Genomic DNA, 18,438 nt, shown 5'->3' with positions numbered 1-18,438 from the left:
AAGGCATAGAAATGTTTGATGAGCCATGATCATCCTGAATGGTATGACAGGGATCAATGGGCTGAATGGCCTACTCCTGTTCTTTTCTTCCTATATTCCTAATCAGGACAAGGAAATCTCTCAAAGGCTCTAAAGCTAGTTGTAGGTCAGCATCAGTGAAGAGTCCCACCAAAGCACCAGGAGAGTTCAGCGCATCATTATGGCCCGGATTTCCTAAATATTGCACTTGTGCCTCAGACAGTGGCAATCTGACCTCTGGGCTCTAGGTTCACCTGTTCAGCACTAGGTTGACACTCCAGTGTAGTACTGAGGGAGTGCTGTACTGTCAGATGTGCTGTCTTTCAAGTGAGACTTTATATTAAAGCCCCATCTGCCTGCTCAGGTGGAGAGCAAGTGAGTGATCCCCAGTACTCTGATCAATATTTATCCCTCAATCAACATGAAAACATTCACTGCCTGGCTACTGTTGCCACATTCCTGATAGGCAGCTGGTGAAGAAAGAAGCCAAAGCCAGTTTTTATTTGGAATATATTTATTTGCAGTGTTTAACATACTTCTCTCGACTCCACTGTGTCAGTAACAGTCTCTTTATGTGTACTCAAGTAACTATCCAATCTCTGTCTTCCACCTATGTATACATGTGTATGTAACCTCAAATGATACAATTAACAATCCTCACATTGCTGCTTGTGGGAGCTTGCTGTGTGCAAATTGGCTGCTGCATTTCCTAAATTAAACCAGTGACTGCACTTTAAAGTACTTGATTGGTTGTATAGCACCCTGAGATATCTGGTTGTGAGAAATATAATGTAAATGCATCACTTTCTTTCTTTTTCTCTTTGAAGAGGTGTTACAGGGCTTCTATATTCTGAAGCTGAGTATTTTTCTCTCCCATCTTGATTTGTTTTAATTTGTGCTTTTGGCTAACTAATTCCATTATTGCAGACACATTATTTCACTGTTCACAGCAGTAACAACGCTGGCTCACAGTGACTGCTGACATCAGTATCGGTGTAAGCGCTAATTTTCCAGTCAAAATATTTGCTGCAAATTGGTGTTTGGAAATGAGCATCAGTAAGTTTCCTCTGGACCAGATGACAGCAATTACCACAGAACTTCAGCCCAATGTTGGAGGATTGCAAGATCAATGTTGCCAATGTATGCTAGCGGACACTGGAACTATCCAAATCACAGTCTGTGTAACACTGACAGGATAGATGAACACCAACAGTTTAGATTTTCTCCTCAGTGCCCTAAGCTCAAGTCCCTTAGTTAGGCAGATGCTAGAAGGTTTTAAATGCCAGGATAGTATGGTACCATGACACATAAGCGACATGGGCCAACACCTATGATTCATCATCCACTGAGTTCCAGATCTCAGCTGTACCACTGTGTAGAGGCACTGAACATCTCAGAGCTGAAAATGTGTAACAACACATTAACATTTGCCTGTTATTAACAAACTAGGAGTTAAAATTCTGGCTGGTGAAAGTGGAAACTAAGTAAGTGGGGGCTGGAAAGCGACAAGTTCTGAGAATTTGCGAGAGCTTCATTTAGTCACCAATTTCACGCAAATCACAACATAGTGGTCCAGCCAATGAAACTCCAGAGTATGTAAAGTGAATGTGCAATGTTTTTAACACAGCCACTTAAAATGAGTTTTAAAAGGCCACTTAGAGTATTGTTCTGCTAAGATGGGATATCTTCAAGAATTGTTCTGCAGTTTTGTTCGTACTGTACTGTGATTTATGGGAATTAGTTTCAACTCTTTCCTCATCTATTGTGAAGAAAAGGATAATGGAGATCGAGGAAGATATTCCAAACCTATCTCACCTTCTAAGAGCTTGTGCTTACACCTATGTTTTCCAAACCAACCTGTTCAGAGATGTTGTTACCCCACCCTCCTTACCCAGTGGTAAAGACACAACCACTGCACCCCAAGACCCTTCATGCTTATATTCTACTTCAAGCCTAATTAGAAATTGTACCTGGTTTTGGGTCCTACCAATCCATTTTGAAAACTTCTGCGTGAGACTCATCCTTTGGAATACGAATTGCAGAACAAACTGCTCCAATATATCTGCTTGGTCAATAGTTTTTCCATCAACCGTCCTTTCTTTACAGATTTTCTATTCATTATCAATTGACTGTGAAACCTTTCTGTGAGCAAATTGGTACGTGTTTCCCACATTGCAAGAAACATCCCACTTCAACAGAACTTTACTGACCGCAAAATGCTTTGCGATTAACTGAAGTCAGAGGTGCAAGCTTTTCTCTATGTCTCCGCAAGACAAGGCAGAGAAAGCTCTTGCCACTCGGCTGGCAATTCCTAGCTGCTGTTGACACATGTATGAAAGAGAGAGAAAGAGAAATGACAAGGAGGTTGTTTCCACTGGTGGGTGAAACTAGAACCAGGGGGCACAGCCTCAAAATAAGGGGGAGCAGGTTTCGGACTGAGTTGAGGAGGAACTTCTTCACCCAAAAGGTTGTGAATCTGTGGAATTCCCTGCCCAGGGAAGCAGTTGAGGCTTCCTCAGTAAATGTTCTTAAGACAAAGATAGGTAGATTTTTGCAAAGTAAAGGAATTAAGGGTTATGGTGAGCAGGCGGGCAAGTGGAGCTGAGTCCATGAAAAGATCAGCCATGATCATATTGAATGGGGGAGCAGGTTCGATGGGCCGGATGGCCTACTCCTACTTCTTACGTTCTTATAAGATTTACCATGCGCATATGCTTGTGGAATTACAATACTTCAGGCCACTTGGCAACCAGATGAATGACAATGATTCTAAGCTAATGTTGCTGCTTGGATAGGTTAACACTAACATTTGAACATGGCAATATTGAGATGTTTTGAAATGTTTTAATGCTGTGTTTGGACATGGTCAAGGTCCTGCCTATTGAAGAGTCACTCCCCAAAAGCAGAGATACTCCAAGTTGCTGTAACTGAGAACTACAAATCCAGCTTTGAGGGTCCTGGCTGAAGTGGTGCAGTATGGAGGAGAGGGGCAAGAGGCAATACTGTTCAGAAAGGCTTTTGCACTTCCTTGTCCCATGTTCCCATCATCTCCCTCCAGCACCAGCAATAAAACACTCCCATGCTGCTGTAGACTAGACCAGCTTGGTCGACATCACTCACATTCAGCATTTGTGTCCAGGTGCTGATCTCTGAAATGCAAACTCTACACAGATGCCCTCATTAGAAATATCTGTCTGTGTTATCCTAGGAGTTTGAAATTCCAATCAATGGTCTGACTTGACTCACCAAAGTGTGGGTATGTGTGGTAAAGTTGGTGAGGAGGCATGTCTTAAACACAGATATGGTTGAATCAGCAAATCTGCTCACAATTCCGGGCTTGGTTAAGTCATTAAATTTTAACCAAGGCCTGGACACAATGCTTCAGGTGCTCACTCACAAAGTTACCCCCCAGCATGTGCTTTGTTTGCAAGCCACAGCTTTTGTGCTCCTTTCTGTGGAAACACTTGTCCCCACCAGTCCCGAATTACATCTGATCATTCCAGTGATATATCACCCAATCTGGTTGCCGCCTTGCTCTGTGCGTGGCAAACATCACAAACACTCCTCAGCTTCTTCCATTTCCATTCGCACATTGTCCTTTGAAATAGAACTGACACAATGGGCAAGTGTCATGGCCCCTGAACAACTCAGATGGGAAAGCCAGAAGACAAAATGTCTTGACTCAATTCAGTTGTAACTGGAGCATTCACACTGATTAAGCAGTTTCAGTTTTTACCAGAACAGTTAAAAGATCACTAGTACCAGCTTATTATTATTGTTACTACTAATGATGGACTCCTGATAAAACTGAACTCTTAGGAATCACACTTCTGAATTTTCCATATCTCCAATACTATTGACAATCTATTAAATGTCAAATAAACATTTCACCCACTTTCCAGATTGAATTATAGAATGTCTCATGCATAAAACCAGCAAGTAGACATGTTGCATCCCATCAATAAGATAATGGAATCTAAAAATGACAACAACTAATCTAATTCTGTCCACAGATAAACAACGTGAACATTCATGCACACATCACAAGGATTTGGCTTTGATCTTTATATCACCATTGTTGACAGGAGTAGTGCCAGAAGACTGGAGGATAGCAAATGTTCTTCCCTGTTTAAGAAGGGGAGTCGAGACAACTCTGGTAATTATAAGCCAAAGTTAAAAATCACACAACACCAGATTATAGTCCAACAGGTTTAATTGGAAGCATACTAGCTTTCGGAGCGTCGCTCCTTCATCAGGTGATAGTGGAGGGCTCCAAATCAATTATAAGCCAGTGAGCCTTACTTCGGTTGTAGGTAAGGTGTTGGAAAAGGTTATAAGAGATAGGATTTATAATCATCTGGAAAGGAATAATTTGATTAGGGATCGTCAACGCAGTTTTGTGAAGGGTAGGTCGTGTCTCACTAACCTTATTGAGTTCTTCCAGAAGGTGGCAAAACAGGTGGATGAAGGTAAAGCAATTGATGTGGTGAATATGGATTTCAGTAAGGCATTTGATAAGGTTCCCCACAGTAGGCTATTGCACAAAATACAGAGTTTCGGGATTGAGAGTGATTTAGCGGTTTGGGTCAGAAATTGTCTAGCTGGGGGAAGACAGAGGGTAATGGTTGATGGGAAATGTTCATCCTGGAGATCAGTTACCAGTGGCATGCTGCAAGGATCTGTTTTGGGTCCACTGCTGTTTGTCATTTTTATAAGTGATCTGGATGTCGGCAAAGAGGGATGGGTTAGTAAATTTGCGGTAGCCATAGTTGCGGATAGTGCCAAAGGATGGTGTGGGTTACAGAGGGACATAGATAAGATGCAGAGCTGGGCGGAGAAGTGGCAAATGGAGTTTAATGCGGAAAAATGTGAGGTAGTTCACTTCGGAAGAAGTAACAGGAATACAGAGTACTGGGCTAATGGTAAAATTCTTGGCAGTGTAGATGAACAGAGAGATCTCGATGTCCAGGTGCATAAATCCCTGAAAGTTGCCACCCAGATTGATAGTGTTGTTCATAAGAAATATTTTGTTGGCGTTTATTGGTAGGGGGATTGAGTTTCAGAGCCATGAGGTCATGCTTCAGCTGTACAAGACACTGGTAAGGCTGCACCTGGAGTATTGCGTACAATTCTGGTTACCGCATCATAGGAAGGATGTGGAAGCTTTGGAAAGGGTTCAGAGGAGATTTACAAGGATGTTGCCTGGTATGGAAGGAAGGTCTTCCGAGGAAAGGCTGAGGGAACTGAAGCTGCTTTCGTTAGAGAGAAGAACGTTGAGAGGGGACTTAATCGAGACGTATAAGATAATCAGAGGGTTAGATAGGGTGGACAGTGAGAGCCTTTTTTCTCAGATGGTGAAGACTAACACGAGGAGACATAGCTTTAAATTGAGGGGTGATAGATTTTGGACAGATATCAGGGGTAATTTCTTTACTCAGAGAGTAGTAGGGGTGCGGAACGGCCTGCCTGCAACAGTAGTAGACTCACTGATGTTAGGACATACACATGGATAATAATGGAACAATGTAGGTTAGACGGGCATCAGATTAATTTCACAGGTCAGTGCAACATCGAGGGCTGAAGGGCCTGTACTGAGCTGTAAGTTCTATGTTTTATGATTTGTTTGCATGTCCTCTGCGCAGAACATACTATGTCTTTATGTTACAGATAAAATCTGACTATTTACCAATAATCAATGGGACAATTTACAATTTAAATCAAAGGCCAGTAAAAGCTAAGGCCAAGGAAACCATCTAAAGTTCAAATTCAAGAGGGCAAATCCTTCAGACTGTCTGAATATTGCACCAATAATATTCTTGATAGCAATTCCCTCCTGCTACAGTCACCCTGCGACCCTGCAGTCGCTTAGCTTCTCCAAAATGAGTTGGCTTGCCATTTTCCCATGATGATTCTCCCTCTGTGATCAGGAACTCACCACAGGAGAGTACAGGAGCAAACTTCCATCCTACATGCTGTGGCAGAGAGTGCTGGCACAGTAACCTGCTATGCCACAGCGATGCCAACAACAATTAGTTGTGGTACTGATCTCACAGTCTGCAGAGCACGCTGTGCTGCTTGACAGGCCAGAGTTGGAGAAGCACAGAAATATCATGTGACTGGGAAATTATCAATGTCACAGCTATGTGTGCTCACTAAGGAGAAACATTCTTCAAGGCTAGCGGGATAACAAACTCAGCGGGGCCTGTGGACAGACAATGTGTGTGCCGTATATTCATCAAATTTGTATTTAGGAATTGGATGACTTCCCTATTGAACAGAGAGTTGTTTTCTCCACAAACTATCTGCAGATACTAATGATTTGGAGATGCTGGTGTTGGACTGGGGTGTACAAAGTTAAAAATAAACCTGTTGGACTATAACCTGGTGTTGTGTGATTTTTAACTTTGCAGATACAAAGTATGTATACAAAATACCTCATACACAGACGAGAAAGTATAATGATGGCTATTAACTCATAGCGCTTAAAATGTGCCAAACGATCAGTTTTTGAAATTAATTTTGTGGGATGTGGGTGTCGCTGGCTTAGCCCAGCATTTATTGCCCGTCCCTAGTTGCCCCCTTGAGAAGGTGGGGGTGAGCTGCCTTCTTGAACTGCTGCAGCCCACCTATTGTGGGTTGACCCACAATGCCCTTAGGGAGGGAATACCAGGGTTTTGACTCAACGACAGTGAAGGAACAGTTAAAGAGCTTTTGTTTAAATGGACAGCAATTATCATAAATATGATGCAATATTAAAGCAGATTATTCTTGGGATTTGTGCAGGATGAGTGAAGCAGCACTTTGTAGTTGAGAGTACTTCTAGTAAACTCTATAGTGTGGGACTGTACACATCTAGAGACCAGGCTAGAACAGGATGAATGTTTATTTGTTGAAGTGCAGGAGTAAACCAAGTAGATTTCTGCAAACCAACAACCGTTATGATCATTTTATTTGATGCCAGCTTACAAATGATCATATATGTTGGACTTAATGTCCCAACTTGCCAAGGTGTTATCAGGCTTTAACCTTTGGGCTGCCAGTCCAGTATCAAACCCACTCCTCTGCCAATACTCTGTCCCTGAGGACCAACTCTTCAAGGTCCAGTCACAACATACATTGTGTAACCGTATATGGTTGTTTGTTCAGCAATCGGAGAGTTAATATGCTGTCCCAGGGGACAATGCAGTGGCAGTCCAGTAACGTGGTGCACTAAAGAACAGTGTGTTGCCTGAAATCCACCAATCCCAGCCACAATTTTCTCGGGAGTAGTTGAGCCCCTGGCTGCCCTCAGCCAGTCATAATGGACAGTGTGGAAAGACCTCACAAGGGCAAGAAAAATCTTATCCTATGGTTAGATAATGAAAATGCACACACTGTTCAAAAAACTGCTCATTCCATAGTTGCTGCAAGGTAAAGGTTATTTACTATGTAATTATTGTGTTCATTTAGGAAGGAAAGAGTTAAAAATGCAGCCTTTTAAAAAAATTGGTGTATTTGTGCCAAACATTTTGCACTGTCGTATACATCGTTTGCAAAGCTTCCTTTTCATAATGGCATGCCACCATCCTTCAATTTCAAGGCAGTCATACAATGATTCTTTTGCTTCTCCGCCAGGGCTGAAGCAATAGTTTTGCTTCTTTTACAAAAGCCTGACTAATTAAGTTGTGTTGTGTCTCTGCGTCTGCAATCAAAAAGCAGGTAATTATTCGTCGGATCCAATTTCACATCCCTTCAATGCATCTTACTCATAACAGAACCATAATTAGCAGATCATGGGCATATGGGATAGAAGAGTGTCGAAGCCACAAACCCGCACTTGAATTTATACACCATCTGTCTGCAATATAGCGCAAAATGTAATTGCTAATCCATCTCTGAACTAATGTTCTCATTATCCCACCACGAGACAGTGCAATCATCACAACAAGTGTAAAATTTGTACTAAAATGCTAGCTGGAGTTGTAATGGACTAGAAAATCTGTCTACTGTGAAAGGCAATTCACACTCTTGAGTTAAACACTTACTTTTGTTCAGTTTCTGTTCAACTGATTCGCTGTCCTTACACAATTTCAGTTCGATAACTTGCGCTCTTAATTAGAAGTAGCTTTGGTATTAGGGATGGGATTAAAGTCAGGGTTAGGGTTGGCATTATGATTGGTGTCAGGTATAGGCACCGAATTACAATGAGGTAGAAAGACAGGTTGTTGTAATATTGCCTTTGTATAGTTGCTATGCTGGTTCTATCTTTTGTGTTACTTGTGATTTCTCACTTTGCATCTGCTAGCCCTACTGTATCCCTTCATTGTTATAAAATATAAAATCATACCCCATTGCTGATCTCAATAAAGCACCAGCACCATGATCAATGATTTATGAAAGTTAAACTGAGTATTTGGGAGAACACCCACATAAAATCATTTAACACCAGTCAGCTGGACGTGTGATTTGAGCAAGGTAGCTTTAATACGACCTGGTCTTGTGGCTTTTGCATGGGTCTACAAGTTGCAAAAACAAAGCTGCTTAGCATTAGCAAACTGTGTCTCATGCAGTATTCCTTTAAGACTGAATATCCACTATAAATAAAAACTTGATTGGTTCTTCAGAGGTTGATCAGGGAAAGATTGTCGATGCTTGGAAAGAAAGATTACTCGACATTTTAATAACCATTACCAGGATCAGCCATTTCAAGATCATGAGGTAAAATGTAACATGTTCATTGATCATTGCTGATTACTGGTGAGGAATTTCAGCATCAGATACAGGGTAAAATTCCTCCATTATCACATCAAATACTTCCAGCAGTGTAGGGTATGTCAGATACTATCCCCCATTACTTCAGGGATTTGCATCTATTAGGAAATCCTAACAACTTGACATCTTTGAATATTCTATACTTCCAGCTGGGTAGTAAGTAAATTCACTTGACAGCATGATTGTCTGAAGTAATTGAATGCCCGACGATCCAAATATAGCCCTGTAATAACTCTGTGAGGACTCAGCTAATTGCATACTAAATGAGAATTTTATATCTCAAAAATAGAGCTAATAGAATCAGAATGACTGAAACAGCCCATACTAACTCATTCAAATGTGTGTGTAATATGTGTCCATCCCTAACTATTTCATTTAATAGAACTGTAACCAAACCAGACTAACTGACAATTATCATGTAATCTTCAAATAACAAGCAGGTATTCAAAATACCAATGGTAAACATTTAAAGCACATGAGTCTGATGTAGGCAGTTAGCATCAGCTACAACCAAAAGCTGACCCAAACTGTTTTTTCATTTTAAAAAATCACAATCTCGTTTTTTTTAATCGTACTACACTTTGTTATGGATGCAAAACAATCTTAACAAAATGAGATAAATTTATGAACCGCGGTCATAAATTTACAAGTATTTCCTTAACTGCACAGCTCCCTCAGTCATCCACAGTTAAAGGCGATTGTTTAATGAACACAACCTCAGGGTCCATTAGACTTCAAGGCCTCAAAGGAACACAGCTCAGCGGTAGCTGCAAAACAATGAATTTTATGGTGGAGCATTCCTGTATTTGTAAAGTGTTATTTAACTTTCTGAAGGCGATTAATTGGGTTCAAAAGAAACAATGGAATTTGGGTTAAATGAAAATGGTTAATTTTCAGCCCCACTTCTCACTTTAAGACCTCATGAAAAGCAAAGATTTACACTGGCACCTGATAGAAGTACTTAGTCTAAGGAATCTGTGAGAGCTGTTTTCCAGATAGGGTTATAACCTCTCATTACTCATACCCAGGATATTACTCATCTCTAATAATCTTTCATAAGTATCTGTGTGCAGGATGCATGTGGAGCATTGTGTAATTTGTAGTACGTAAAACATTCCTCAACTATGATATCCAGCAATATTTCTGATGTGAAGCTGCTATAGTTAATTTTCAACTGTATTCAATTCCAGATTGGCCAATATGTTTCAGTATAAATGGGCTTTTTTTAATGACAAAAATATGAAAAGGGTGGCCTTTACTGGCCTGGAGATGGAATTTTAATTACTCACTTTCATTGACATATTCAAATATGCAAAGATAATCAATGTTTAGCTATTTAAACAACGGAATGCAGGTACCTTTAGATGTCCAGAAACCAAGGCTTTCAGCAACTAACTAACACTAGAGACAGTTTGTAGTTTTCTCGGAAAGTGCCAACAGCAGCACCCATAAATAGCCAGAAAAACCTCACCACCAAATATGATTTTGCCAAATTGGAGTAAAAGATCTGTTTGACTCCCAAAGCAAAGGTGTCTGTTCACTTATTGTTTTATAAGATAGGCAGGTTTGGAATTAGGAATATAGAAAAGGAAATTATGTTGCTACTTACATTTAGAATAAAAACATTGCCGATCTATGTTGGTTGATTTGCTCAATTTGGTATTAATTGGAACACTGTAATCTGGAAATTTGGTCTTTAAGGAACAGGAACAAAGAAAGTAATGTTGTGAAACATTGCCTGAAGGCAGGAGCCTTCACATTCAAGATCTCTCACTGCTTTGCTGAGCGATTTCATAAGTGGAAAACTCAACATGACCTTATTGTCTAGAACTAGTCTCCTAGCTTAAAACTGCACTTATCTGATCCTTAGCTGTACTGAGGCCTATCCTATAATCCATCAGAAACCAGAAAAGCAGATTCAAATCTGATTGTGGAAATTACCTGCCATACTTATTAACAGAACGATAGAGCACTGATACATTATGGGCATGACTTATCCTTCTCATCTCTGGTACTGGATTAAACAGCAAACATGTTCCTTTGTTCCAAGTACTTTGTGTCGCTGCGGCAAAGCCTTTGTGTGTTGTCTTTTCATTTTCTTCCAGTTAAATTTGAAGATAAGTATCTACTAATGAGCAATTAAAATACTGGCAAGGACAGTACATGAACATGAGTGCACAGAAGGTAAATTGTATTTATACAGTGCAATTCATATAATATTCCAGATTCCTCCGTGACCATGTAGGAGCACATCACTGCAGCTGCTGGAATCTGTACCGAAAACAACAAATTCTGGAGTTCACAGCGGGTCAGACTCAAAACATTTGCTTGCTCTCTCTTCATGGGTGCGGCCTGACCCGCTGTGATCTCCAGCGTTTGTCTTTTTCCTCCTTGACCATTCTTTGTTCTGATCTGTCTCAGAATAAGGACATGGTGCCAAAGATGGGAGCACAATGATACAAAGTCAATGGGAGGGCGAGGGCAAGTGTGTCTCTGGAAGTCCTCAGTAATCAGGCCGCATGAAATCTCATGGCTTTCAGGGAGACAGGGACAAAGAAACCGACTGAGGTTTACGACTTTGAACACTGCCTGAGGCAATGAGTAAAATGATCTTCCATGTTGAATGTCACTTGAGAAAAAACAGATGTAGCAATGGCATTGACTATGTTATCGGTAGGAGACTGTAATGGTTATCACAAGAGTCAATACCATCTCCAACTTGTTGAAGTCCCAAAGGGTCTGGTTGTCAGGTTGGACTTGGCAACTAGCAGTGAAGGAACCAAGATGAGGAACCAATCTACATGACATAGTGCCAACCAACGTACCTGTCACAAACGTATTATGACAATTGTTGATGAGGCTACCTAACAACTTTCATGCAGGTTATCAGTCTTATCTTCTGATAGAGGGCTCCATCCATGATGTGGCACAAGCACCATGGCTAAGTGAAATTAACAAAGATCAGCTCAAGCTACTTAAACGGGCATCCGTCAAGCAGAAGAACTGTGTGTGACCATAATAACTTCATGGCCCAGAATATCCCCCTCTCTGTGGTCACTATATAGTCAGATAGCACTGCTGCCTCACAGCACCAGGGTCCTGGGTTTGATTCCCGCCTGACTGTGTGGAGTTTGCACATTCTCCAAGTGTCTGTGTGGGTTTCCTCCCACAATCCAAAGATGTGCAGGTTAGGTGAATTGGCCATGCTAAATTGCCCATAGTGTTAGGTGCATTAATCAGGGGTAAATATAGGGTAGGGGAATGGGTTCGGGTGGGTTTCTCTTCGGAGTGGCGGTGTGGAGTTGTTAGGCTGAAGGGCCTGTTTCCACACTGTAGAGAATCTAATCATCTAATCTTATAAGAGCAAAGGAGCATGCAAAGAACTTTACAAAGGATCCCAGAAAATGACGTACCGACCGGTGAAGCGACAGCACATGATTATTTGCATCGACGACAAAACCACAATTTTATAAATAGAAGCAACTAACATGCATGGTTAAAGTCCTGTAGTTCTAGAACATCCATCGTGGCTATCCCGCGAGGTTGAGGATGTTGGTTGTCATTCCGTTGATCTGTTACTGGGCTCTCAGGTGGCTTATGAGTCCAATGTTGGTTCTAAAAGGTCTTCCACATTCAGGACAAGTCGTTCCAGATGGTAGATTGGCCTTTGGTTGTTGCTGCTTCGCTTTCCGTTTTCTGCTTTTTTTCTTCTCGTTCTGCCCATCTGTCGACTTCGGAAGTTACTGTTCCTTCTCGGATGATGGTTTCCCAGAGTTTCCTGTCCTCGGTATTGGTTTCCCAATTGCTAATGTTGATGTTACATTTCTTCATGTTGGCTTTTAAAACATCTTTGAATCTCTTCTATTGTCCGCTTCTTTTACGTTTGCTTTCCTTAAGCTGGGAGTAGAAGATTTGTTTCAGCAGATGTTCATCTTTCATCCAAACAACATGACCGCTCTATCCTAGTTGGTTCTTGATGACGTAGGCTTCAGTGCTTGGTGTTTTTGCTCATTCAGCAAGCTGACATTGGTTCTCCTACCCTTCCAGCTGATATTCAAGATGTTTTGAACGCAGCGTTGATGGAACTTTTCAAGTGCCTTCAGATGTTGTCGGTACGTTGTCCAAGTTTCTGATGCATACAGGAACGTTGGAATGACCATTGCTTTGTACACTAACATTTTGGTGTCTCATCGGATGTCATGATCATGAAAGACTCCATTTTGGAGACGTCCAAAAGCTGTTCCAGTGCATTTAAGATGATGTTGGTACATGCTTTTCAGGGCTGTTTTGCCAAGTTGAATTGATGGTTCTATCCGATTTGTCTCAGTTGGTGATGGTTGGTAGATGATCTGAGTCTTCTTGGGATTGATGGTAAGTCCAAGTTTCGTGTATGCACAGTTGAAGGTCTGTTGTAGGTGGTTTTCTGAGAGAGCTGTAACACTGTTATCATCTGCGTATTGGAACTCGATGAGGAACTCACAGATGTCTTGTTTTTGGACATTAGGTCATGAATAAAAATAGAAATTGCTGGAAATGGTCAACAAATTTGGCAGTAACTGTGGAGAGAAATTAAAGTTAACGGTTCAGATTGAGTGACCCTTCCTCAGAACTGAATACCAGTGTACAATTAAATAAGTAAAAAGAGAAGGCAGGCCCATGGATATCCTTATCTTAAACTTGAGTTAAAAGGTCAGGCTAAAATGTTTGCAGTTATTTTAAGCCAACTGTTTTTATTCATTATAGGGATGTGGACGTCACTTATTGGACCAGCACTTTGATGAGTGGATGTTTCTTCTTGGCTTTACTGAGATCTCTAACACTGCTGATATGAGACATTGATCAGGTTGTAAGTTTGCTCACTGAGCTGGTAGATTTGTTCTTAGATATATCATTACCATGTCAGGTAACATCACAGTGTTCCACTTCATCAAGTGACTTCATGTAACATATTGAATTGGCTGAGTGCACTGGTCACAACAACATCTTAACTGTTGCACTGAAAACCCAAGACAATCTTTATCCTAGCTAAGCTAACCCAATATAGCTACAAGTCTGACATCTGTCCAATGAATTGAAAATTTCTCAGGCAATTCACAAAACATCTGTAGTCTCTGTTTTATCAGCTTACTGTCAATCAGCAGCAAAGTAATGATGGAATGACAGACAGTGCTATCAAACAGCACTTACTCAACACGAACCCACTCAAAAATACACAGGTTAGGTTCTATAGGGCCTCTCAGTTATAGATTATATCACAACCTTGACCCAGGTATGAACACAAAACCTGAACTGCAAATATGATGGTAAGGTGACTGGTCTTCAGGTCAAGACAATATTTGGTTGAGTGTGGCATAAAGGAGCCCTGATATTGTCAAAGGCAACAAGAGGAAACATGTAGAATTACTAGGGGATTGGTGGCTTTCCCCATTCATGTGCATTCTTGCAAAATGTCCTGTTGAGTGCAACTTGCAAATCTTTGGTAAAATATATACTGTTTCAGCAACACTCAAGTTCTGTATTACCAAATGATGATTAATATGGTTGAGATTATTGGAAACCAATCATCTCAGCTCCAGGACATTGCTGTAGGACTCTGCCAGGTTCATGTCCTAAGCCCAAACATCTTCAACTGCTTCAACAATGACATTTCCTCCATCACAAAATCAGATAGCGTACCATTCACTGATAATGTTGTCCTCATGAGATAATCCCTTTATCCCAGGAAGCAATCGAGATAAACTTCTCCAAAGATTCTAATGCAATGAAATCCTTTCTTAAGTAAGAAGACCAAATTAAGTAACATGAAACTTATGCACAGTACTGTAGATGTGGCCTCACTAAATCCCTGCAAACCTGCAGCAACACTTCCTACTGGAAACCATAAGATCATAAGATATGGGAGCAGAATTAGGCCATTCAGTCCAAGGAGGCTGCTCCACCATCCGACCATGGCCAATGTATTTCCCAACTTCATCCTCTTGCCTTTTCTTTATAAACTTTGAAACCCTCACTAATACACTACTTGCCTGTAGTTTCCTGCTTTCTGTCGCCTTCTGGCCCAGAAGATGAGGAAAGGACAGAGGATTGGATTGAGGCCATGGGAAGTTTTCACCTATTTTTCTAATCAGCCTGTTCAAAGATACAAACTCATAGAGCACTTGGGGCTTGAAACCAGGCCTCTCAGTCTATGGATTGGGGCAGTACCCCCTTGCCACAAGAGGGCCCTCATGGACAGTTTTCAAAACAACACTGCTACATTATAATTCAATATATATAGTTATGTGAATGGGGTGAGGATGGAGGAATGGACCTAGACTGAGATTGCTGATGGGAGAAAGTGAGGATTGCAGGTGCTGGAGATCAGTGTTGAGTGAGTTTTGAGAAGGTTTGTAGCTCAGGTTGAGGTTTTGGATGTAGGTTTGCTCGCTGAGCTGAAAGGTTCATTTCCAGACATTTTGTTACCTTACTAGGTAACATCTTCAGTGGGCCTCATGCGAAGCAATGCTGAAAATTCCTGCTTTCCATTTATATGTTTGGGTTTCTTTGGGTTGGTGATGTCATTTCCTGTGTTGATGTTATTTCCTGTGGTGAAGTCACTTCCTGTTCCTTTTCTCAGGGGGTGGTAGATGGGGTCTAACTTGATGTGTTTTTTGATAGACTTCCGGTTGGAATGCCATGCTTCTAGGAATTCTCGTGCATGTCTTTGTTTGGCTTGTCCTAGGATGGATGTATTATCCCAGCCGAAGTGGTGCCCTTCCTCATCCATATGTGAGGATACTAGTGAGAGAGGGTCATGTCTTTTTGTGGCTAGTTGGTGTTCATGGATCCTGGTGGCTAGTTTTCTGCCTGTTTGTCCAATGTAGTATTTGTTACGTCCTTGCACGGTATTTTGTAAATGACGTTAGTTTTGCTCATTGTCTGTATAGGGTCTTTCAAGTTCATTAGCTGCTGTTTTAGTGTGTTGGTGGGTTTGTGGGCTCCCATGATGCCAAGAGGTCTGAGTAGTCTAGCAGTCATTTCCGAGATGTCTTTGATGTAGGGGAGAGTGGCTAGGGTTTCTGGACATGTTTTGTCTGCTTGTTTGGGTTTGTTGCTGAGAAATCGGTGGACTGTGTTCATTGGGTACCCATTCTTTTTGAATATACGGTACAGGTGATTTTCCTCTGCTCTGCATAGTTCCTCTGTGCTGCAGTGTGTGGTGGCTCGTTGGAATAATGTTCTGATGCAGCTTCGCTTGTGGGTGTTGGGATGATTGCTTCTGTATGTGGGATATAGGTAAAGTAGTGTTACTTCTGCAATTATAATTACTTATGCAAGGTAAATGCACTCACACCAGTGTATAATTGTTTCAACCAACAGCTGAGTCAACAAGATTGAAAACTATGTGAAGGAAATATATAATTGTTTTTGTATTAGCTAAAATGTGCATACAAGAATGAAACATGCCTGCAAACAATGGTAGATAGTACAGACAACGAGATAAGGTGCTGTGAGGATGTAGGTTAAGCCAGATATGCTTGTACAAGCAGTAGTTATAAGCATCTGTTTCCCACTTCTGCAAAAACACAAAAACAAACCCCAATTAAAAGGTCATAAGGATCAATATGGTTGGGGAAAGGGAGGAAATGTCACAAATGGGGGAAATAAATAGTAGTGAAGGAGGATATACCTAACAATGGACCACAGCAGGATGTGGTGAAATGGCCAAATAAAACTTGTACTTTGTTATGCACAAGGCTGGATAAGGCAAGAGATAAACAATAGTAATGGGCACTGGGTTTGGAGTAGTGAATCCTATATAAGATATGTACTTGCTAAACTCTGGGTGTCTATTTCAGGCACAACGCTTGCAAGCGTATAATAAACATACTGATTGCTTCAGATCTTGTCTTGGACTGAAATTATTGAAGTGAGTGAGCTTCGTTTCTCACATCTAGTTCAATATTTGGTTGTATGTGTTGTTTTTCTGTAGATGCTGGTTTGAAGTTCCCAATTGGCTTCGCTCTACTGTGACATCTAGGAACGGCAGTTTGTTGTTGTTTTCCTCCTCTTTAGTGAATTTTATGCCAGTAAAGGTTTTATTGATGGTCTTGAAGGTTTCCTCTAACTTGTTTCGTTTAGTGATGACAAAGGTGTCATCAGTGTTGAAAAGTGTGGTGCTGAAAAAGCACAGCAGGTCAGGCAGCAGCCAAGGAGGAGAGTTGACCTTTCGGGCAGAAGCCCATCATCCGAGACCTGATGAAAAGCCCGAAACGTCAATTCTTGTGCTCCTCTGATGCTGCCTAACCAGCGGTGCTTTTCCAACACTATTCTTTTCAACTGAGATTGCTGATCATCAGGATAAGGGGGAGGCAAATAATCTTGTACGAGTTGCAGCTTGCAGTTAGGTAGGATGAGACTTTGAAAGTTTGCGCGATGATTGGAGAAAACTGCTGGTAACAATAATATGGCTAAAGATCTCTGGATTAGGGTTAGGATAATAGTTCAGAAAAGAATCTAAATAGGTTAAGACCAGTGGTGATTTACTGAACATGGAAGCAAACACTCTTGGTAATGTTGTGGATTTGATTAGTATGAGAACATTTGAGTAACAGACACAACTGCTTGTAACACTATTGGATGAAAACTACCATGTAAAGCTTAATTGTGAGAAACAGAAACACAGGCCAAAAATTTGCCACCAGGAAGCATTAATTTAACCAGAAAGATGGTGGGTTGGTCATGTATCATCGGTTTAAGTAAAAATGTTTAAGCAGGATTTATACACTTAAAAGTAAGGTCCTAGGGAGTGTTGCTGAATAAAGAGACCGCGGAGTGCAGGTTCATAGCTCCTTGAAAGTGGATAGGATAGTGAAGAAGGCGTTTGGTATGCTTTCCTTTATTGGTCAGAGTATTGAGTACAAGGGTTGGGAGGTCATGTTGCGGCTGTACAGGACATTGGTTAGGCCACTGTTGGAATATTGCTTGCAATTCTGGTCTCCCTCCTATCGGAAAGATGTTGTGAAACTTGAAAGCGTTCAGAAAAGATTTACAAGGATGTTGCCAGAGTTGGAGGATTTGAGCTACAGAGAGAGGCTGAACAGGCGGGGGCTGTTTTGCCTGCAGCATCAGAGGCTGAGAAGTGACCTTATAGAGGTTTACAAAATCATGACGGGCATGATAGGATAAATAGACAAAGTCTTTTCCCTGGGGTCAGGGAGTCCACAACTAGAAGGCATAGGTTTAGAGTGAGAGGGGAAAGATATAAAAGAGACCTAAGGGGCAACTTTTTCACACAGAGGGTGGTATGTGTATGGATGTGGTGGAGGCTGGTACAATTACAACATTTAAAAGGCATTTGGATGGGTATATGAATAGGAAGGGTTTGAAGGTATATGGGCTGCGTGCTGGCAGGTGGGACTAGATTGGGTTGGGATATCTGGTCGGCATGGATGGGTTGGACAGAAGGGTGTTTCCGTGCTATACATTTCAGCTGTATTCCTGATGAAGGGCTTTTGCCCGAAATGTCGATTTTACTGCTCCTTGGATGCTGCCTGAACTGCTGTGCTCTTCCAGCACCATTAATCCAGAATTTTTAAAACTATTGGCCAGCCCAGTATAGACATTCAACTGCCTCTCACGTCAGCCAGTGATGAATGTGTTCAGTTAGAAGAAACACCTATTTATTTG

This window comes from Chiloscyllium plagiosum, unplaced genomic scaffold (genome assembly GCF_037043375.1).
Source record: "Chiloscyllium plagiosum isolate Xiang-an unplaced genomic scaffold, Cpla_swu_hap1 HiC_scaffold_16, whole genome shotgun sequence".
Taxonomy (NCBI): domain Eukaryota; kingdom Metazoa; phylum Chordata; class Chondrichthyes; order Orectolobiformes; family Hemiscylliidae; genus Chiloscyllium; species Chiloscyllium plagiosum.
Note: the sequence above shows the minus strand (reverse complement) of the source record.